Source organism: Trachypithecus francoisi, unplaced genomic scaffold (genome assembly GCF_009764315.1).
Source record: "Trachypithecus francoisi isolate TF-2019V2 unplaced genomic scaffold, Tfra_2.0 Lachesis_group11, whole genome shotgun sequence".
Taxonomy (NCBI): Eukaryota; Metazoa; Chordata; class Mammalia; order Primates; family Cercopithecidae; genus Trachypithecus; species Trachypithecus francoisi.
Window position 1 is genome coordinate 120,855,039 of NW_022681456.1, and position 22,524 is coordinate 120,877,562.

Here is a 22,524-nt window from a genome sequence, read left to right on the forward strand (position 1 = left end):
TTCAGCCCATTCATTCATTCATTCATTCAACAAATGTTGACTAACTACCTACGTGCCAGGCACCAGTGATACAACAGAGAACATATATTTTTGTAGGTAGAGACAGACAACCAAAAAGTATGTTAAAGAGTGATCAATGCTGTAGAGGAAAATACAGCAGGAAACAGGAAAGAATACCCCTAGCCACCGTACACTGGGGTGACGCTAGCGTTACAAAATGGAAACAGCGGCCGGGTGCTGTGGCTCACACCTGTAATCTCAGCTCTTTGGGAGACTGAGGCAGCAGATCACCTGACTTCAGGAGTTCAAGATCACCCTGACCAGCACGGCGAAACCCTGTCTCTACAAAAACAGAAAAATTAGCTGGACGTGGTGGCACACGCCTGTAATCCCAGTTACTCAGGAAGTTGAGGCACAAGAATGCCTTGAACCTGGGAAGCAGAGGTTGGAGTGAGCCGAGATCACACCACTGCACTCCAGCCTGGGTGACAGAGCAAGACTCTGTCTCCAAAAAATAAAAAATAAAAATAAAATGTAAACAGAGAATAAGATACCAAAAGAAAGAACATGAACGATTAATTGTAACAAAAGCCTTTGTAAGCTGATACTGTACTTCCTGGATCGTTGTCCCTTACAAATGGAAAAAAAGGGCGGGTAGGGGGTAGCATCAAAATGATGTTTTAAGATGGCTTCGGATTTCAGATGTCTGACAGCCATACTCATGTACTTCAAAGATAAAGCTCTAGCTCTATAAGCCATCTGGCAAAGGTTTAATGTTTTTTTTTTTTTTTGAGAGTTTTTCAAATATATGAAAACGTGTGTGTTCATTTGGCTGCTCTGTGCCTGCACACGTGCAAACTGTGCTAACAGGGTTTTCCATGTTTTGCTGAATTTGCCAGCTTGCCATAAACAGGCTTCCATGTCTTACTTGTCTATAAAGAGCACAAACACCCAAAAATGCAAATCAAGAGAAGCTGTCCCTTCAATTGCTGCTGCCATGATAACAGTGAGCGACAATTGGCCAAATCAATACACGGAGACTGAAGCTGTCCGGCAGAGAGCACAGGGTCGGCTGCTTTTCCCATAGCATTTAAAGAAACAAGCAGAAACGGCTCTCCACACAGGACAGACACGTCCTTTGTTCTTTGAATAAATACTGTCAATGTCCAAAATACTTTCTCCATCACACTATCTATATGGAATTCAAGTTCCTTCCAATACCATGAGTAACGCCAGTGATGGACTATGTTTAGCCATAATGACCCATTAGCATTCTTTTTCCTCTAAAATGTTGAAATAATAGCATTGAGTGCGCACTCACGATGTGCCAGGCTCTGAGTTTGATCTCGTTTGGTTCTCGTTGAAATCCTGTAAGATCAGTACCACATTCTCTCATTTTTCATAGATGAGGAAACTAAGGCAGAGAAAGGCTAAGTAAGTTGTCCATGGTCACAGGTTATTTAGGAACTTTTCTCCAAACTTTCAAAAGTTAACTACTGCCACTATTACAAATGGGTTTTTGTTTGTTTTTGTGTTTTTTGAGACAAGGTCTTGCTCTGACCAGGCTGGAGTGCAGTGGTGTGATGATGGTTCACTGCAGCCTCGACTCAGTCCCTGGCTCAAGTGATCCTCACACCTCAGCCTCTCCACTAGCTGGGATTACAGACATGAGCCACCACATCTGGCTAATTTTTTAATTTTGATTTTTTCTAGGGATGGGGTTTCACCATGTTGCCCAGACTGGTTCCAAACTCTGGGCTCAAGAGATCCTCCCAGGTCAGCCTCCCAAAGTGCTGGGATTACAGGTGTAAACCACTGTGCACAGCCCTACAAAGGTGACTTATACAAAGTCAGAGCAGTGAGCAGGAAGAGAACAGAGACTTCAGCGAGTCTCCTGGCTGTTGCAACACCATATCCCTCCTCCATACCGTAATGTGTCTACACCCACCAAGCTCCTAGACGTTGAAGACAGGCCAGCTCAGAGACGGAACAGCAATCAAGAAAGAGAAGATGCAGACATGCGTCTTGATTTCAGCTCGAGCGTGCCTCTCTGCCCTGCAGCTGCACAGGCAGAAACCAGGGGCCATGAGTCTGAGGCAGTGTGTTTGGTTCCTGGCAGGTAATCTTTTGGGAGACCGTCCCATATAATTAGTGTTACACTTCTCAAAAAGGAAGTGTGACTTTTATAGAAAAATCAATTCCATTTGGGAGAAAGGCCTAATAAAACCACAAAAGGATAATACATTCATACAACAACAAATTCAATTCATCTGTCACAAACTGAAATCCCAAAGCCCTCTGGGCACACAGCTGCTTTTCTGAGCTGAAATTCAACTCCAGTTGAGAAACAGGTCAACTTTTCTAAAAAGATTTCTTTTTCACATGCCTTAAATAAAAATTCCTTTCCCTCACTTGTCATTTTCCAGATTTAATGGCTCTGCTGGCCTTCCTCTCATTTAGGCCATGAGCACTGACTGCATGTCTGCTACGGCCGGGACTCCAAGGGAGGCACCCTAGGGAACACAGATGATCGCAGCACAGTGACACACTCAAGGAGCACACATGGGGAAGGCAAGATGATACAATCGCAGCCTTCACACAGAAAAGAACTTGGCATCCATAGCCCGTCCCATTTCTAAAAAACAACGATGCTGAGTCAGTAACATTTACGGAACAGCCTGCAGTGTGGAGGCAGGCACGAGGGGGCTCCATGCGGGGAAGAGCACCTTCAGAAGGGGCATGCAAACAACGTGGAGGCAGGAGACGCCCCCACGCACAAGGGCCAGCCTGGGGGCCTGCAGAAATGCCCATGCATGTGGGAGGAGGGAGAGAGAACAAGATACTTAAATGCTCCAAAATGAATAGAAGCCTCCCAAGAACCTCCCCTGAAATGGGGCAGGGATTTACAAAAGACCAAACGCAGCATGCGCAGTTACCTGAGCATAGCTCCACCAGAGCGAGCTATTCGAGGAAGAAACGGGGTCCCTAGAAACCTGAGCCTCTACTCCCAGCTCTGCGACTCATTCACCCTATAACCTTGGTGAAGGCTCTTAGCTTCTGTGAGCCACAAGAGAATCACGAGAAAACAGAAGATATGAAAACTGCTCTGCCTTTTTCACGGAACTGCTGAGGAAATAAAATCAGATAATGGATTTTAAAATTCTCTGTGAATTACGAAGCAAAATACAAACGTATGAAATCATTCTTACCATTAATAACAGCACTGTAAAATTAAGAGCAGAGTTAAGACCACAGCATTTTCCACACCCTTACTCCCGAGAGAAATAGTGAGTCCAGCCGATGTATTCGGGCAACCCCAGTATCTAGGCTTCGAGAGCCTCAAACAGCTCATGAACTCTGACAGTATCACTCCAGCCCAGTGTTCATTAAGTTCTCCAAGACAGCCAACTGACAGAAAATACTACAGCTTTTTCAGCTGGGCTTGAAGCCCTCCAAGCTCACAGCACAGCTAAACAATGAAGAAGAGGTTTTCTGCCACTAGACTCCAAAGCTGGCTTTTGTAGATTCCCATAGAAAGAACATTCAAGGCCGGGCGTGGCGGCTCACGCCTGTAATCCCAGCACTTTGGGAAGCTGAGGCAGGAGGATCACCTGAGGTCAGATGTTCAAGAACAGAAGGCCAGGCGCGGTGGCTGAAGCCTGTAATCCCAGCACTTTGGGAGGCCGAGGCGGGTGGATCACGAGGTCAGGAGATCGAGACCATCCTGGCTAACATGGTGAAACCCCGTCTCTACTAAAAAAAAAATACAAAAAACTAGCCGGGTGAGGTGGCGGGCGCCTGTAGTCCCAGCTACTCGGGGAGCTGAGGCAGGAGAATGGCGTAACCCGGGAGGCGGAGTTTGCAGGTCCAGCCACTGCACTCCAGCCCAGGCGACAGAGGGAGACTCCGTCTAAAAAAAAAAAAAAAAAAAAAAAAAAAGAACAGCCTGGCCAATATAGCGAAGCCCCATCTGTACTAAAAATACAAAAATTAGCCGGACATGCTGGCGGGGACCTGTAATCCCAACTACTCAGGAGACTGAGGCAGGAAAATCGCTTGAACTCAGGACACCGAGGTTGCAGTGAGCTGAGATCATGCCACTGCACTCCAGCCTCGGCAACAAAAGCGAAACTCCATCTCAAAGAAAAACAAAAGAAAGAGCATTCCTTTTTGTTGATGTTAAATTTCCTGTGCTTAACACAGAGAAATCATACAACACTGAAATCCTGAAAACCATATCATAAAAAGCATTTAGTGACTGAAAAGACATTCAATATAACCTGTAACAGTGAGTTCCCCTCCTCTGTCCAGCCAGCTCCACTAACGCTGTGACCCTTAACAATGCTTTCATTAAAACAGAGGAAAATTAAGAGGACCGCTTACCCTACTCAGCTGACAGCTAAACCAGTGCTTCTCCCCGGGCTCACTAAAGATGACCTTTACCCAAAACCAGGCTGCAACAACCCTGTAACTGTTAACTAACAATTTCAAAATTCCCATATTCTTTGTTCACTCCTAAGGAAGATGAACTGAAGCCAGGTGTCTCCAAGTCAGAACTAACGAAGCCTTAAAAGTCAGATGGCCCATCCCCTTCTTTGACAACCGGGGGATCTAAAGCTGAGCTTACGGAAGAAAACAGGCTGTTTAGTAACAAAGCGAAAACCAGAGCCTAGTCACCTAGCCTCTGGTCCAGAACTCCTGCAACAATCCAACACCTATGTAGGATGAGTCTCCCTAACCAGAAACTCCAAAATTCACAACTTTTTGAGTGCTGACGTGACGCTCAATGAAATGTTCATTGAAGCAGCTCAGATTCTGGATTTTTGAATTCAGGATGCTCAACCAGCAAGTATAATACAAATATTCAAAAATCCAAAAATATTTTTGAAAACTGAGACACTTCTGGTTCCAAGCAGTTTGGATGAGGGATATTCAACCTGCATTTTTTTCCCCCCCTCTAATGAAGGAAATTAAAAACGAGGCCCGAGCAAAGTCATTCAATCCATACTAAAGTCATTCAATAGTTTAAATAGTACCCATTTAAAGTTATGTGCTACCCACAGATATTTAAAAGGGTGAACACATACATGCCTATAATCCCAGAATTTTGGAAGGCCGAGGCGGGAGGATCACCTGATGTCAGGAGTTCAAGACCAGCTCGGCCAGCATGGAAACTCCATCTCTACTAAAAATGCAAAAATTAGCCGGCGTGGTGGCACACACCTGTTATCCCAGCTACTCGGGAGGCTGAGGCACGAGAATGGCTTCAACCTGGGGGAGCACGTTGCAGTGAGCCAAGATCACACCACTGTACTCCAGCCTGGACAACACAGCAAGACTCTGTCTCAAAAAAAAAGAAAAAAAGAAAATAATTTAAATTGTGTTTTCAAATGGAGCCCATGTTCCCAGAACACAAGCCCTGCTCTATGCTCCAAGGGCACACAGGGTTCCCCTTTATCTTAATACTCACCATATTCCATGGCAGCCATTGGCACGTGTCTGTCCATCGCAATAGACTTCCTGTGCATGAGGCAGGAATCATATATTATTACCTTTCTGTTCCCAATGTCTGGCCTAGAAGACACTCAGTAAATGATTACTGAACTAAGACAATTACTAAGACAGGTTAAACTTGTATTAAGAAAATTGATTTAATAAGTTTGCCAATGCAGCATTCATACCACACAGCTTAAATCTCAACCCACGCATTTATCTTGTGTTCTGCTAGATGATCACCTATTCACATTCAGGAGGCACCTAGTATGTGCTAGGCATTACTAATTGCTGGGGACCTGGCAGTGACAAAACAACATTCCTTGTTCAAAGACAAGTTCTAGTATAAAGAGGAATAGAAGGAACAGGCTAGATTGATGAGAGAGCTAAAAAAAGGACAGGCTGCCATGGGAAGCACCTGGTCTTGTCTGGATGGTACATAGTTAATGAAGTCTGAGTGCTTCATATAGCACAAGATGATCTCTTCCAAAGAAGCGAATGAAGCTTTGATTCCCCAGTCCCAGAAGTCACCATAAAGGTGCGTACAGCCACATGCTTAGTGTAGGAAGTGAAACCAAAGCTCCAACTTCCAGAGGCAACGGTCCAATTATGAAATCCTCTGGCTACGTTCAATTGAAATTCAAGGTATTCAAGAGGCCAATATTTAAGTGATAAATTAACCCAAACACTTAAAACTAAAGTAGTCTTTGGTTCAAGGGGTAAGGGTATAGTACCTTTTACAAATTTATTTACTCTTAATATTTACATTTAAATATGATGATGATGGTGTAATAATAACTTTACTGAGTAGTTGCTATGTGTTAGGCACCCAACTAAGCACTTTACACACACATTTGCACGATCCTGTGAGATGATAATGACCCCTTGTCATCCCATTTCATAGATGAAAGTCAGGTTTATATAAGCTTAAAAACTTGCCCCAAATGACACAGCTAGTTAGCAAAACCCAGGCAGCCTGAGTCCATAGGCCTTGCTTAAAGAAGTATATTTTATAAACGGTCCAGCACAGAGGTGATACAAACAAGAGTTCAATAAATGCCTAAAGAGTACTTCATACCCAAAATCGTCTCCCGCCAATCAAACTAGACTTACTCTGGTTCTGCATAACCAACTGCCAAATTATTGTTCCATGAAGAAACGGTGGAATGGGTAGAGATCAGAATAGAGTGAATAACTGGTAAATATACTTCATGGCAGGTAGTAACAGGATGCGGCATTTGGCTATTTCCACATTTATTTGCATAACTTTTTTTCAGTTCTAAAGCACAAGAACCATTCTAAGCTGGTGAAAGCATAAGGCACATTTATGATCCAGGACACCAATTCGCTGTGGAGCAGTGGTTCTCAACCTTTACAGTATATCCGAACCACCTGGGGGTTTTTAACAGCACTATAGCTGCCCAAGCTCTATTCTTGCAGATTCTATTTCAATTGGTCTGGAGTAAGCACGCATGCTTTTTTCACAGCCCGTCCCCAGATGTAGCTAGGTTTGCAAACCACTGTCCAAGATGCTCTCACACTTCCGCTCAGTTCAACACACACTCACTGAGATTCTAAGCACTACGAATCGGGCTAAGTTAACCAGTCAGGCTCCACTCCCTAATAATATTGGCAAAGAAACCAATATCAGAGATTTATTCCAGTCCAAACCAAATAAATTGCCGGGTGAAAAAAAATGCCCTGGCATAGTTTGCCATACAAAACAACTTCCTGTATCTTCCCGGTCAGTAGCCTAGAGACTGACTCTGAGCCATGAGAATTCAGAACCAGTGGAAAATGCCAGTCTGAGGCATCTGCCACACTCCTAGCACACCCCAAAAAGTGCCCAGCTACATTTCACATCCACTGTCCTAACAGTTGTCAAAATAGGGAAGAGCAGTGCAAAACAGAAAACCGAGCCTGCTGGGCATTAAAAGCCTGGGGAATTCCAGTCCTAGCCCTGCTACCAATCGGTCTGGTCACTTCTCTCTGGTCCTGGTGTGGCCAACAGTTACGCGAGAGGGTGAGGTATAAAAACACAGATGTCAGGCAAGCTCCAACATCCAAAATACATAGAAATTAAAAAGCATTAAGGTGATATCAAGGAATGTATGCCATCAACCAGAAAAGTCACTGAAGTATTCCTTTTTCCATTCTTAAGAAATCAAAAGTGGAAGCAGAAAATTGAGCAATCAGCCTTCTGTGTGAGCAGGCAACAGAATACACTCACGGATTCTGCTCACAACAGCGGGGTGACAGACCAACAGGAGAACTGCAGAGCGTCCCTCTCCTCTGTCCACCCATGCCACCAGCACGTGAGTGCGTCCACATGCAGCGCCCAGTCTCCTGTTCCACTGATGCCAGCGTCCACTCACCACAAGCCTACTAAGTGCCACATGTGCTATGATGCTCCCTCATCTCATCACCATAGACATCCCTGATGGAGGTGAGTATGTGACAGACAAAAATCACAGAGGCCTAGGGAGGTTGAGACCCGCATTCCCACTGTGATGAGGGTGTGCTTCAAAGGGACCCCACGACTGGGCCCTCCATGCCGCTCTCCTCAGTAATCACTCCCAGACCAGAGCAGCGAGGGGGAATTTTCTTCCTCTCACTATTTTCAGCCCCATGGCTGACCCAGCATTCCCCAGAAAGCTATGAAGTCCCGGCAGCTCTGAGGCCACAAAGCCATAAATGCACAGGACACACAGCCCATCTGTCTCTAATGGGTCTTTCACTTGTCATGCTGGTCATTTCTAAGAGCAGATGGCTTAAGAAAAATTTGGCAAGTTACCAGGAAATGACCCCTCCACTCCTCCCTGGGGGAAGGCTGACTAGCGAGCAGTCAGGCCGGCTTTCTTCCCCCACTCCCTGCATTCTTGTCCCCAAGGAGCCACAGACAATCCCACCAAATATAGGCAGGAGACAGCCACCTCCTTCCTACAGCTGGAGGGGGAAAGGGTCCTCTCGGGCCTTTCTATCTGCATGAAAACCAAACCGTGAGCTGTACTGACCTGGGCCTCACCCATGTTGCAGGCATGTACAACACAGGCTCTCAGTGGTATCATCAGGCAGAACTACGAATGTGCTTTCCATCGTTTTCATACAATGATTCCAGAACCGCTATCCACACAGCTCCACTTCTCACACATACGACGTGCTTCACGGATTACACAGCATTTTCACCACGCCCCTCATCCGCTCCTCCCAGCAGCCCTGTGTCATCCCTTGAGTATACTTCCTCATACTGAGGTTTGAAACCAAAACTTTCCCAAGAACATCCAGCTAGTGTTAGAACCAGGATATGAGGGCTTCTGATTCTAGAACCAGTATTTGTACCACTATTCCACACGGGCCCCTCCAGGGATTTCTGCCTGATCTTAAAATGCAGACAGCAAATCCGTCTCTCTAGAGTCCTGGGGTCCCTTATAGACAAGAAGTAAAACTTCTAACAGAAAGCTTAGACTTATTTGGAAGGCTACCTGGGATATTCTTTTAAGTTATTTGTTCATGTTTTGAAAGATTGTTCCAATGGCAAGCAGGGCATGAAGTGTAGAAAGGATTCCATGATGAGACAGAGAAACAATGGCTCTCACAACAGTTCAAATGAGGCATGAGGCACAACCAGAAAGGACAGAGGGAAAATGCATTGGAAAGAAATGCAAAATGAAGTCCACTCAGACCCAGGATGGAGAAAAGGGGATTAAGGATGATGGTGGTTTCTAGTTTGAAAGACGGGTGAACAAGGATGTCATGAACTACTGCAGAGTGGTATCTGGGGCCTGAGTGCACCAGTTTGTTTAACCATTCACCTGCTGAGCAGTCTCCGGCCTGTTTCCAGTTTCTGGCCTTTATAAATAATGCCACTATGAACAGATATATAAAGGCTTTTGTGTGAACATAAGTCTTCATTTCTCTGGGATAACTGCCCATGAATGTGAGTGCTGCATCCTATGGCATTTGCACGTTTAGTTTTTTAAGAAACTGTCAAGCTGTTTTCCAGAATGGCTGTACCATCTTCCATTCCCACCAGCCAAGTGTGAGTGATCCCGTTTCCCCACACCCTCACCAGCACTGGCCTTGTTACTACTTTTTATTTTAGGCATTCTGATAGGTGTATAGTGATGTGACTTTAGTGTGCATTTTTTCTGATGGCTCATGATGTTGAGAATTTTTTCATGTGCTTGTATATTATCTGAAATGTCTCTTCAGGTCTTTTATTCATTTTCAAAGTAGATGATTTGGTTTCACTGCTGAATTTGGATAGTTCTTTATATATTATAGATATGAGTCCTTTATCAGACATGTGATTTGCAAATAGTTTCTCCCAGTCTCCAGCTCCTCTCTTCATCTTTATTTTCCATTTTCCATTTTAGTCCATGATCCATTTTGAGTAATTTTTGTACGAGGTATGAGGTTTAGATCAGAGTTCAGGTTTTTTTCCTATGAATAATCAGGTAGCCAGTAACTTTTTAAGAGACACGGTCTCACTCTGTCACCCAGGCTGGAATGTAATGACAAGATCAGAGCTCACTGCAGCCTCAACTCCTGGGCAAGTTATCCTCCTGCCTCAGCCTCCTGGAGTAGCTGGGACCACAGGCAGGTGTCACCATGACCAGTTAATGTTTTTAGATTTTGTAGAGACAGGATCTTGTGCTATGTTACCCAGGCTGATGTGGAACTCCTAGGCTAAAGTCATCATCCCACTTATATGGGGCCAGGCAGTGGCACATGCCTGCAATCACAGTACTTTGGGAGGATGAAGCAGGAGAATCACTTGAACCCAGGAATTCCAGACCAGCCTGAGCAACAGAGGGAGGTCCTGTCTCTGCAAAAAATTTTAAACGTTAGCTGGGCGTGGTGTTGTACACCTGTGGTCCCAGCTACTTGGGAGACTGAAGTGGGAGGGTGTCTCGAACCTAGGAGGCTGAGGCTGCAGTGAGCCATGATTGCACCACTACACTCCAGCCTGGGAGAAAGTGAGACCCTGTCTCCAAAAAAAAGAAAAAAAAATGCTAGAGCATCATCCATATTAAAGACAGGTATTGTCTTTTTGAAAATTTAATTACAGTTATATAATGGACATGTAAAATGTCCAGTTTGAAAGTTTGAAAAATATATCACTCTAAGTATTCTTACCTTAAAATTCTGATTCCTACCTAAGATATCGCATACTGTTTACATAATATCACAATGCCTGGACAACAACTAAAAATGTGTACGAGGGAGAAAAATGAGCATGTATGCTTATTAATTAAGGCATATTTCCCCCTTATTACATAAAAAGTCATCACGGCAAACCCCTGTGACTGTATCTAAAGCAAGCCTACAGTTTTACCTCTCTGTATATAAAATGCAAGGCTAAATTCAAATACTAAACATTTCCTGAAGCCAAGGGTAGTTTACTTAAAATAAATGCCTAGGGTCTCTATCGAAAATATGAAAAAGTTAGCTACTTCATAGCCATTCCAATCTAAGTTCAGCTTTTTCTTTTTTAATTGACACATAATTGTGTACTGTACATATGTATGGAGTACACATAGTGATGTTATAATACATGTAATGTATGTGATCAGCGTAATTAGCATATCCACTGTCTCAAACATTTATCATTTCTTTGTGTTGGTAACGTTCAACACCCTTCCTCCAATTATCTGGAACTATATATATATATTTTTTTTTTTTTTTGAGAAAAAGTCTTGCTCTGTTGCCCAGGCTGGAGTGCAGTGGTGTGATCTCAGCTCACTGCAACATCTGCTTCCCAGGTTCAAACTATTCTCCTGCCTCGGCCTCCCTGGTAGCTGGGGTTACAGGCACCCACCACTATGCCCGGCTAATTTTTGTATTTTTAGTAGAGACAGGGTTTCACCACGTTGGCCAGGCTGGTCTCAAACTCCTGACCTCAGGTGATCCACCCAACTCAGCCTCCCAAAGTGCTAGGATTACAGGCATGAGCCACCGGGCCCAGCCTGAAACTATATATTCTTGTTAACTATAGTCATCCTATGTTATAGAACACTAGAACTTATTCCTATCCAGCTATAATTTTGTATCCTTTAACAAATTTCTCCCTATCTCTCTCTTCCCCCACCCTTCTCACCCTCTAGGAGCCTCTGTCTACTTCCAACTTCCATGAGATCCACTCTTTTTTGCCTTCCACATAAGAGAACATTTGTTGTGTAACTTTCTGTCCCTGGCTTATTTCATAATATCTTCCAGTTCCATCCACGTTGCTGAGAATAACAGGACTTCATCCTGTGTTATGGCTGAATAGTACTCCACTGTGTATCAAGACCACATTTTCTCTATCCATCATCTGCTGTTGGACACCAAGGCTGGTTCCATGTCTTGGCTATGGTGAACAGTGCTGCAGGAAACACAGAGGTGCAGATGCCCCTCAGACACTGATTTCCTTTTCTTTGGGTATCTACACTGTAGTGGGACTGCTGGATCACACTGTAATTTCATTTGCAGTTTTCTGAGGAACCTCCATACTGTTTGCCATAGTGGGTGCCCTAGCTTACTCTTACTCTTTTTCTTTTTTCTCTTTCAGACAGAGTCTCACTGTTGCCCAGGCTAGAGTACAGTGGTGCAATCTGAGCTTGCTTACTGTAGCATCTGCCTCCCGGGTTCCAGTGGTTCTCATGCCTTGGCCTCCCGAGTAGCTGGGATTACGGGCGCCCGCCTCTGCACTCGGCAAATTTTTGTATTTCTTAGTAGAGATGGGGTTTCACCACCTTGGCCAGGCTGGTCTTGAACTCCTAGCCTCAAGTGACCACCCACCTCAGCCGCCCAGCAGTGCTGGGATTACAGGTGTGATCCACCACTCCCAGCTAATTTTTGTGTTTTTAGTAGAGACGGGGTTTCACCATGTTGGCCAGGCTGGTTTCAAACTCCTGACATCAGGTGATCTGCCCGCCTCGGCCTCCTAAAGTGCTGGGATGTCAGTGTGCACTCCGCGCCAGCGAGCTGCTCTAGTGTACACCCCCTACAGTGTGTAAGAGCTCCCTTGTCTCCATATCCTCGCCAGCACTTGTTATTTTTTGTCTTTTTGATAATACTCATCCTAACAGCTGAGATGATACCTCACTGTGGTTTTGATTTGCATTTCTCTGATTATAAGTGATACTGAGCATTTTTTTCACATCTTTTTTGGCCATTTGTATGTCTTCTTTCAAGAAATGTCTGTTCGATTGGGTTTGGTGACACAAACCTGTAAGCCCAGCACTCAGAACGCTAAGGCAGGAGGACAGCTTGAGCCTAGACCAGCCTAGGCAGCATAGCAAAACCCTAGCTCAAAAAAAAAGAAATGTCTGCGTCTGTTCAGCTTTTTGACCTCCAAAAATTAAGAGCCCATTTTGGAATCAGACAACCTGCCTGATTCTGAGACAATCTGTGTTTGGTTCTACTCTGCTACTTCCTATGTGACTTTGGGAAGTTCCCTTAGCTACTTCAAGCTCCACTTCCTCAACATTACCCAGGACTAAATACCATCTGCCTCTGCTGGTTAACGCTGAGGACTCAAAGGAGAACCTCCACAATGCCACTTGACAATGCCACCTGGCGGAAGCCCCTCAATGCGGGGCTGGTAGGATCATCTGAAGCCAAGTACAACTTTCCTTTCCACTGTCCCAGGCTCACTCTGCATATGATTAGCAAGGAATAGCGAATAAAGGAAACCAAAATAATTGTTTAATTTTTAATGAAATTTTTAAAAAGTGGGGGTGGTGGGAAAATAGGAGGGAGAGGAGGGGAAGGAAAAGCACCGGTCACAAGTTCTAGTCCAGGGCTCATCCCCGGCCTCCTCACTCAGGCAATCACCAGTCCCCACCTCCTGGGGAGGGGTACTTTCTCGGCTGGCTTCACCCATATGGAAGGCACAGCCACAGGTGTTCAGAAACCAGGAGCACCTTGAAATGGGCAATGTGCTTTGGGTAGGAGACCTACAATTTCCCCAAAGAAACCACGGCACAAAAGTGACCCACATAGGAGGCACCAACGGCTGTAAATACTTGCTGGCAAAAGCTGATGTCATACCTTCTCTACAGGAGACATACACCCAAATAAATCTTGCCAAAATAGCAGAGAAAAAAATACAGCAGACATCCAGTGCCATTCTGTTACAGAAATATTTATATCCCAAAGCCAGGGACCTCTCCGGAACACTGTCTTTATTTCCACGTTTCATGGAAGATGTTTGAGTGCACTCACGTGTGTCTCAACAAACTTCCAGTCCCTGCTCTAAACCCTGTGGCTCCTCAGCAAAACCCAAAAACAAGTATCAGTTTTCCTTCCAAATGGGAAATTTCCTGACCTAGCGAAACCAGCATCAAATCCACTTATTATGAGATAGCTGATTACAGGCGAAGCCCTCTAGTCCCAGGCTGACTCCCCTCCTGCAGGAGCGGGAAGGATGGGCATAGCACTGGCCTGCCAGACCACATCTCCAGGCAGTTTCAAACCATGGCTGCTCAGGTGAGCCATGATAAAAATCAAAACCAAGTATCTCTGAAAAGTGTACATGTCAAGAACCAGACCTCGGACCAGACTCAGCAGAAATGGATGTTGCAAGGTTTGTTCCGAGACCTCCTCTCCATGCCCCCTCTCCCAGGGACCTCCCTCCTTGCACTAGGGGCCCAGGGCCAATGGACCACTCCCTTACCTCTAGCCCAGTGCATTTTCAGGAACAGCTCCCAGACTGTACCAGACCCTGAAATGTATTCACTGAATGCACTATTTCTTGAAATGATCGTAAATCACCTGACTATAACAACAATTGTTTTAAAAGTGTTCTCTCTCTCTCGGGAATCGTGCCATGAGTTTCAGCAAGCAGCTTTGCTTCTCTCTACTGCAATTCTATCATTTGCAAAATGTTCACAATTCCTGTGTTCACCCATAGCATTGTTGTAAAAAACCTTAAGACCCACTTCATGTAGCCTGCCTGGAGCACAGACCCTGTCACATGGTAAATGCCCACTGAAGGTGAGTTATCTGTAGCTATTATTACCTAGCACTCCAGCGAACAAAAGGAGTCGATCAGGTCTCATCGTATCACCATGAAAGGATGTCCATGTAGACTGCGAGTGGGAGTAGGGGGACTCAATGTTTATCAGGTACTATTTTGTTTTTTACAGGTGTACATACATATTTGTAGGTACACTGAAAAGATCTGGAAGGAATATACCCAGTGTTAATAGTGACTACCCCAAAGACACATTCATCCAAACACACAACAGAGAAACACTCACTATCTTTCTGTCTTCCATATCATTTGAACTATTTTCAATAAGCATCTATGGCTTTTAAAGTTTTTGAAAGGAATTTATTGCATTTTTTTCTGGAGAAACAAGCAGGAGCATGAAAAAGGTGGAAACAGAAGGTAAAATGGAATGGGACTCAATGCAATTGAGTCCAAGCCAGGCTCAGCAGGCACACGAACCACGCACCTCTCACTACAACTCAACACCAGCTCTCTCTTCTCTTGGTCCAATGGCCCAAGACTTAGAGATAAAATGTCTATTGTGATCACATCAATCACACCAAGGAGCTTGGAACTACCCTTCCAAACTCCTCTGGTTCTGTGTACCTGCCCGGGGCTATTAGCTTTCCTCCTGTGTCTTTGGCTGGCCTGTAATCCCCTAGTGGTGGAAATGTACCCTGACACTCAGCCATCATCCCCACAACACTCAGCATCACAAAGAGACCAGGACAGTGATGCCCACTCGGACTGTGATTCTACTTATAAAGCAAAGGACCAGAGGCCAGATGCGACTTGTCTTTGGTAACTCACCAGCTGTTGCTTGAGCCAGAACAAAGCCAGGTCTCCTGATGCCCAGAAAAGAGCTAGTGCCTGTCCCACTAGAAACGTGGTGAAAATGTTTTGCTTGCTGTGAAAAATGCACTACTGCAGAAGATGGGTGCAACTTCTCATGGAGCCACTCAGCCCAGATCACCAGGCAAGAGGGCTGCCGGATGAGACACTCAGCCCAGATCACCAGGAAGCAGGGCTGCCAGATGAGACACTCAGCCCAGATCACTAGGAAACAAGGCTGCCGGATGAGACACTCGGCCCAGATCACCTGGAAACAGGGCTGCCGGATGAGACACTCGGCCCAGATCACCCGGACACAGGGCTGCCGGATGAGACACTCGGCCCAGATCACCTGGAAACAGGGCTGCCGGATGAGACACGGCCCAGATCACCAGGAAACAGAGCTGCCTGATGAGACACTAAGCCCGTCCACCGGAAAGGAATCTGGCTGGGCAGTGGAGGGAAATTCACACAGGTTACCCCGGCCCAATGGCAGCAACAACATGAACAGAACAAAAAATACCTGACTGGAAAGTCATAGCCTGGCTAGCAAATTCGAAACAGAGCCACAATCCTAGCAGCACACATCACTGCAACACAGAGCTTCAGTCAGTGTGTGCACACTTTAAGTAGAAATGTAAAATGTCGGCCGGGCGCGGTGGCTCAAGCCTGTAATCCCAGCACTTCGGGAGGCCGAGACGGGCAGATCACGAGGTCCGGAGATCGAGACTATCCTGGCTAACACGGTGAAACCCCGTCTCTGCTAAAAGCTACAAAAAAAAAAAACTAGCCAGGCGAGGTGGCAGCGCCTGTAGTCCCAGCTACCCGGCTCCTGAGGCAGGAGAATGGCGTGAACCCAAAGGCGGAGCTTGTAGTGAGCTGAGATCCAGCCACAGCACTCCAGTCTGGGTGACAGAGCAAGACTCCATTTCAAAAAAAAAAAAGAAATGTAAAATGTCCACGTTTTTGGAACAAGGGGGCTATTTGTGTGTGTGTGTGTGATGTCAAACAAAACAGCTGAGAAGAAACTGTTGGCAAGGAAATAGAAATAGGCGCCCTTACACGTTGACAGTGAGATAACAGTATGGCCCTAACAGAAGGGAATCCAGCAACACCCATCAACATTTAAAATGTGCAGAACCCTGGATCCCACAATTCCATTTTTAGCAATGCATCCTATGAACATATTCACGCAAATATGCAAGAATTACATACAACTCAGCATTGATTAATCCAAACGGTCGGGAACAACCTAAATACTTACCAGTGTGGAACTGGTGGAGAATAGTGTTTATCTTATGCCAACATCTATGTTTTTAAAAAGAAGACACATAGGCTAGGCACAGTGGCTCACGCGTGTAATCCCAGCACTGAGAGGCTGAGGCAGGTGGATCATGAGGCCAAGATATCCAGACCATCCTGACCAACATGATGAAACCCCGTCTCTACTAAAAATACAAAAATTATCTGGGTGTGGTGGTGCACGCCTGTAGTCCCAGCTACTCAGGAGTTTGAGGCAGGAGAATCGCTTGAACCCAGGAGGTGGAGGTTGTAGTGAGCTGAGATCATCACGCCAGCCTGGTGACAGAGCAAGACTCTGTCTTGGAAAAACAAACAAACAACTGGGCGCGGTGGCTCAAGCCTGTAATCCCAGCACTTTGGGAGGCCGAGACGGGTGGATCACAAGGTCAGGAGATCGAGACCATCCTGGCTAACACGGTGAAACCCCGTCTCTACTAAAAAATACAAAAAACTAGCCGGGCGAATGGCAGACGCCTGTAGTCCCAGCTACTCCGGAGGCTGAGGCAGGAGAATGGCCTAAACCTGGGAGGCGGAGCTTGCAGTGAGCTGAGATCCGGCCACTGCACTCCAGCCTCGGCGACAGAGGGAGACTCCATCTCAAAAAAAAAAAAAAAAAAGAAAAACAAACAAACAAAAACTGGCAACAGTGGTCACAGGGCAATGATGGGAGTAGGACTTCCTTTCACTCTCCAGGACCTTTTGAATGCCGCTCATATTACATATTCAAAATATATGACTACAGTAAATATTTTCAAAGTAACTATGAAAAACTGGGGGAAGAATAATATCTAACACACAGGATTGCTGTATAATCAAAGGATGAAAAACATTAAGCACTATCAGAGTTCAAAGGAAGAAAGATTTATTCTAGCTTGGATGTCAGAGCGGGGATCATGTAAAGGAAGCGAGTATTTCAAGTCTTGAAGGATGGAGAAGATTTAAAGAGGCAGAAGTGTGGAGAAGATATCCCAGATGGAGATAAGAACATAGGCGAAGAAGATGAAGAGATGAGAAGGTGCAGATTCTAAGTGCAGTTCTCAGGCTGGGCTTCAGAACAGGGCTTAGGCAACAAGCTGGAGTGCAAGGCTGATGGCGGGAATGGAAACACTGAAACCCAAACTTGCATATCACGCCCTGATCATGAGCCTTGAATGCCAAGCCAGGGAACACGTCCTTGATCTTAACAACAAAAAATCACTGGGCCGGGTGCGGCGGCTCATGCCTGTAATCCAGTGCTTTGAGAGGCTGCGGCGAGAGGACTGCTTAAGGCCAGGAGTTTGAAACCACTCTGGACAACACAGCAAGACTCTGTCCTTACAAAAAATTTAAAAATTAGCTAGGCAGGATAGCAAACCTGTAGTCCCAGCTACTCAGGAGGCTGAGGCAGGAGGATCACTTGAGCCCAGGAATTTAGGGTTACAGTGAGCTGTGATGGCACGCCTGCATTCCAGCCTGAGCAACTGAGCAAGGGCATGTCTCAAAAATAAAATAAAATGAAATAAAATCACTACAAGTTTGTATAGACATGAAGTATAAAATCATACCATATATGATTTAATCCAGATATATAATATAAATTAGAGGCGAAAAGAAAAATTAAGAAGCTATTATAAGAAGACAAGACTCAACTAAGACGTAAGCAAAGGCCCTGGGCTCACAGCGCTAGCTTTATATAAAGGAATGAACTACCACATTTATTTTCATGGCATCACCAACTTAAATACAGGCTACATTATTCTGGAACCATCTCTGTATCAGTCAAATCAGATGGCCATAATACCATAGGCAAATACCATAAAAAACACCATAGGCTGTGTGGTTTAAAAATTAGTTTATTTGTCCAAGATCAAGGTGTCGGCCAACTCAGTTCTGGGACAGGGACCTCTTCCTGGCTTGCAGACAGCCACCTTTCTTCTTGTTTCCTCACACCAGGGCAGTGGAACTCTCTGCTTTCTCCTCTTCTTTTTTTTTTGAGACGAGTCTCGCTCTGACACCAGGCTGGAGTGCAGTGGCAGAATCTCAGCTCACTGCAACCTCCAACTCCCTGGTTCAAGCAACTCTGCTGCCTCAGCCTCCCGAGTGGCTGGGATTACAGGCACGTGCCACCACACCCAACTAATTTTTGTATTTTTAGTAGAAACAGGGTGTCAGGATGGTCTCAATCTCCTGACCTCGTGATCTGCCCACTCGGCCTCCCAAAGTGCTGGGATTACAGGTGTGAGCCAGCACACCTGGCCTGGTTTCTCTTCTTCTAAGGACACTAATCCAGTCAGACCAGGGCCCACGCTCATGACCTCATCTAACCCTAATCACCTCCCAATGGTCCTATCCCCTAATACCATCACACTGGCAGTGAGGGCTCCAGTACAAGAATCTGGGGGAGACATAAACATTCAGTTTATAACAATGTCTTTTCAATCCTGTTGAAGAAACAACCAAATGAGTAGGCGAAGAAGTACCTTATATGTAAACAAGTCAGGACTTCTCATATTTCTGCTAACACATTAAGGTCAATTTAAAATGTCTGATAACAAGAGTCAGAAGCAGAGATAAATGGAAGTTAGTCACTCTGCATTTTAGGCCCACATTGAGCTGTCTTTCAATGACATCATGGCACAAAGAACACTGCTTTCTATTCCTGGTTTTGCCAACAGAAAAGCTGGAACATTTCCCTGTATTTCCATTTATCTCTAAAATCACTAGGCTGACCTAGCAGACCTCCAAGGTCCCTTCCATTCACAAATTCCACAAATAACTTCCTACCAACAGAGGCTACACAAATAAACTACACTGATGAAGGGGAAAGCTAACACTAGCAAACAATAAGATGCACACCAGACAAGACGTATAGATAACTGGATCAACCACAAACTGGTGGATGATGAGCCAGCGGTGGATAAAAACACATTCCCTAACGATGGACAGAGAAGCAATGGTGCCTAGGTAGTATTGTTGAAGATTTCCTGTTTTAAATCTTCAAGATAAATGGCCCAATTGTTTATCTTCATTCTGATTAAATGTGAACGTGAAAACTTCCTCCAGGGGACACAGACATCTAAAAAGTTCCCAATGTATCCAATTTGTCATTTGATATTTTTACTGACAAGAAAAATGAGGGACTGAATATACAAACAGACCATGCCTGATCATATGTATAAAGACAGAACTCAGACCACAACCGGTAGCTGCCCACCCAGGAAACCAATCCCTTATCTACAGTAAACAGCCAGGAGGCCAGCCAGGCTAGTACATCAGACAGGAAGCCAGACTGCTCTCTCAACAACACAGAAACTAAATCACAACTCTGCCCCACGTGGCCAGGACTTGACTCAAAACTAACAGCCACCTAATTTTGGCACCTCTTTCCCAGGTAGGATCATTCAGAGAAAGCCAAATACACCCCTAACCAATCACATAGGACACCCCACTTCTGCACAGCCGCCTCCAGCCCCCACAACAGCCTCCACTGGGAGCTGTTCTTTTCCATCCTGAAGCGTCCCCACTCCTCATCCGCCACTCACTTACATGTCAGTCTCGGCCACACGCAAGTGACGGTGCCGACTCCCTTGCCACAGCAGCTCTGAGAAACTCGCCTCTGCCTGTCTCATGTGGGTGGCCTTCCTTTATTTCCCCCAAAGAATAAGTCTTAAACGAGGGGCTTCTCTCTATATGGCCAAGCTATACAATTCAGAAGCCCAGCATGGCAGACTCCAAGCGTGGAAAGACCATACACCCCTCAGGTCCTCTTTCCACAAAACACAACTTCCTTGAGTCCTTCAGTCACTCCCCACCAACCAGGGAAGGAACCACGTGTTATGGAAAGATCAAGGGCCTTGAAGTCAAACTTCTGAGTTCATCAAGTATTTCATCTTTCCACTTAAGAGATTACATGGCCTTGGCCAGGCGTGGTGACTCACACCTGTAATCCCAGCACTTTGGGAGGCCGAGTCGGGCGGATCACCCGAGGTTGGGAGTTCAAGACCATCCTAACCAACATGGAAAAACCCCATCCCTACTAAAAATACAAAATCAGCCTGGCGTGGTGGCGCATGCCTGTCATTCCAGCTACTCAGGAGGCTGAGGCAGGAGAATCACTTGAACCTGGGAAGCAGAGGTTGTGGTGAGCCGAGATCGCACCATTGCACTCCAGCCTGGGCAAGAAGAGCAAAACTCTTCAAAAAAAAAAACAAAAAAATGACATGACCTTGAATAATCTTAACTTCTGTAAGCCTCTATCTTCATCTTCAATAAAATAATTTTACCTCCAAGATTGCATTAAATGGAATCCCACATGTAAAACAGCTGACAAATATTAGGGGCCCAATAGCTGTGCGCTCCTACTGCTGCCTCACTTTACTCCAAGGGAGAAGCCCAAGACATCCAGAAAAAGCCTGTTGATCCCTACACCTCAGCATCCTGTGTTCACACAAGGTGCAGTGGTATTCAGACTTACCGGGGTCACCCAAATACAAGACAAGTTTTGATTTTTCAACTTAGGTACGCATGGCTTCTAACGTTCACCATATATGATCCATAATTTAGAAGAGATTTTCCTACACTACCCTGCGGTTCTATTTTAGCAGACTTAGATGTGCCATAATAGCTCACTCTCTTAAGCCCTCTTCAGTATCAAAAACAAAACTTGAATCTGTAACACAGTTGTCAGCAGTGAAAGTGGAAAAGGTACCTATGAGTCAAAATGACCCTCTGCCCTGCCCCGCCCCGCCCTACAAAAAGCTGTTCAGGAGTATTTGGGCTGGTTATGAAAATGTTGTTTGTATTCCCAGGGACAGACAAATGCCTACCCTGGTTAGAAGCTGCGCTGCTCAGCCTCCAGGGTAGAAAGTTCCCCACACCCTCTACCCAAGGAGAAGAGAAGCAAATGGGGTGGCCAAGCTCCAATATGTGGACTGTTTAGTGTGGTTTCTGCAGTCCAGGTCACCGCCATGGGTGAAGCTCTTCCTTCCTTCTTTTCCACCCACCTGGCCAAGGTCCTATGGCTGCTGTAGGGCCTCTTCCCTAGGATGAGTCAGCCCAGCCATTCCCCTTCCCCTTCATTCTTTTTTTCTTTTTTTTCTTTTTGAGACAGGGTCTCATTCTGTCATCCAAGCTGGAGTGCAGTGGCGCAATCTTAGCTCACTGCCACCTCTGCCTCCTGGGTTCAAGCAATTCTCCTGCCTTGGCCTCCCAAGTACCTGGGATTACAGGCGCCCGCCACCACACCCAGCTAATTTTTATATTTTTAGTAGGGATGGAGTTTCAACTTGTTGTCCAGGCTGCTCTCAAACTCCCGACCTCAGGTGATCCACCTGCCTCGGCCTCCCAAACTGCTGGGATTACAGGTATGAGCCACCGCATCTGGCCGAGTTAGCCTAGTCATCCTGACTTTTTGTTCTGGCAAAATTACTCTCTTCCACGTCTACCTCCCAAGTAGCTAAATCAGAGATCTGATCTGGCCTTGGGGCAGGCTTGAAGAATCCCTGTTTTGGGGCCTCAAGAGGTCCTACCAGGGTCTGGGACAATTCCAAGACTTGTGTCTTTTTTTTTTTTTTTTTTTTTTGAGACGGAGTCTCCCTCTGTCGCCAGGCTGGAGTGCAGTGGCCGGATCTCAGCTCACTGCAAGCTCTGCCTCCCGCGTTTACGCCATTCTCCGGCCTCAGCCTCCGGAGTAGCTGGGACTACAGGCGCCCGCCACCTCGCCCGACTCGTTTTTTGTATTTTTTAGTAGAGACGGGGTTTCACCGTGTTAGCCAGGATGGTCTCGATCTCCTGACCTCGTGATCCCGTCTCGGCCTCCCAAAGTGCTGGGATTACAGGCTTGAGCCACCGCGCCGGCCAAGACTTGTGTTCTTAAAGAGGAAAGAAATTTGGCCGGGCGCGGTGGCTCACACCTGTAATCCCAGCACTTTGGGAGGCCG

General features: G+C 45.7%; 1 pseudogene; it reads right to left on the bottom strand.

Moving 5' to 3' along the window:
* The window catches only part of LOC117090908, a 52,194-nt pseudogene that overhangs the window by 29,339 nt on the left and 331 nt on the right, over positions 1-22,524 (bottom strand).